This window comes from Equus caballus, chromosome 7 (genome assembly GCF_041296265.1).
Source record: "Equus caballus isolate H_3958 breed thoroughbred chromosome 7, TB-T2T, whole genome shotgun sequence".
Classification (NCBI taxonomy): Eukaryota; Metazoa; Chordata; class Mammalia; order Perissodactyla; family Equidae; genus Equus; species Equus caballus.
In genome coordinates this window covers 54,954,776-54,956,693 of record NC_091690.1, presented here as the reverse complement: position 1 = coordinate 54,956,693, position 1,918 = coordinate 54,954,776, and positions in this window count along the sequence as shown.

The following is a 1,918-nucleotide window of genomic DNA, read 5'->3' as shown; positions in this document are numbered from 1 at the left end:
ACTGTAAATGGGATTGTATTCTTCATTTCTCTTTCTGCTACTTCGTTGTTAGTGTATAGAAACACATCTGATTTTTGTATGTTGACATTACCATATTCATTTATTATTTCTAAAAGTTTTTTGGTAGATTCTTTAGGGTTTTCTATATATAAAATCATGTCATCAGGAAATAGTGACAGTTTGTCTTTTTCCTTTCCAATTTGGATCCCTTTTCTTTTTCTTGCCTGATTGCTCTGGCAAAGATTTCCAATACTATATTAAATAAGAGTGGTGAAAGTGGGCATCCTTGTCTGGTTTCTGTTCTTAGAGGGATAGCTTTCAATTTTCTCCATTGAGAATGATATTAGGTGTGGGTTTGGCATATATGGCCTTTATTATGTGGAGGTACTTTACGTCCATACCCATTTTATTCAGAGTTTTTATCATAAATGGATGCTGTATCTTGTCAAATGCTGTCTCCGCATCTATTGAGATAATCTTGTGAGTTTTATTCTTCATTTTGTTAAGGGGGGTGTATCACATTGATTGATTTGTGGTTGTTGAACCATCCCTGCATCCCTGGAATAAATCCCACTCAATCATGGTGTATGATGTTTTTAATGTATTGTTGTATTTGATTTGCTAGTATTTTGACGAGGATATTTGAATCAATGTTCATCAGTGATATTAGCCTGTGTTGTCCTTGTCTGGTTTTGGTATCAATGTAATGGTGTCATAGAATGAGTTAAGAAGCTTCTCTTCCTCTTCAATTTTTTGGAAGAGTTTGAGAAGGATAGGTGGTAAGTCTTCTTTGAATATTTGGTAGAATTCACCAGGGAAGCCCTCTGGCCCCGGACTTTTATTTTTTGGGTCTTTTTTGATTACTACTTCAATCTCCTTATTGGGGATTGGTCTATATAAATTATCTATTTCTTCTTGATTCAGTTTTGGAAGGTCGTATGATTCTAAGAATTTATCCATTTCTTCTAGGTTATCGAATTTACTGGCATGTAGCTTTTCGTAGTATTCTCTAATAATCTTTTCTATTTCTGAGGTGTCTGTTGTAACGTCTCCTATTTCATTTCTGATTATATTTGTTTGAGCTTTCTCTCCTTTTTTCTTGGTGAGAAACCAAGAAACCAAGTTTTTCTTGGTTTGTCAACTCTGTTTATCTTTTTAAAAAACCAGCTTTTAGTTTCATTGATTTTTTCCTATTGTTTTTTAAGTCTCTTTTTCATTTATTTCTGCTCTGATTTTTCTTATTTCTTTGCTTTTGCTGATTTTGGGCTTTGTTTGTTTGAGTTGTTCCAGTTCCTTTCGGTGCGCTGTTAGATTGTTTATTTCAGATTTTTCTTTTTTGTGGAGGTAGGCCTGCATTGCTATAAACTTCCCTCTTAGAACTGCTTTTGCTGTACCTCATAAATTTTTGCATGTTGAATTTTCACTTTCATTTGCCTCCAGGTACTTTTTTATTTCCCCTTCAATTTCTTCAGTGACCCATTCATTGTTCAGTAGCATTTTGTTTAATCTCCACATACTTGCGGCTTTTCTGATTTTCTTCCTGTGGTTGATTTCTGGTTTCATAGCTTTGTGATCAGAAAAGATGCTTAGTATTATTTTAACTTCTTAAATTTATTGAGGCTTGTTTTGTGGCCTAATATGTATCAATCCTAGAGAATATTCCATGTGCATTCGAAAAGAATGTGTATTCTGTTGTTTTTGGGTGGAGTGTTCTGTATATACTAAGTCCATCTGGTCTAATGTGTCATTTGAGGCCAATGTTTCCTTATTGATCTTCTATTTGGATGTTCTATCCATTGGTGTAAGTGGAGTGTTAAAGTCCCCTACTACTATTGTGTTACTGTCTATTTCTCCTTTTATGTCTGTTAATAATTGCTTTGTACATTTAGGTGCTCCTATGTTGGCTGCATATATATTT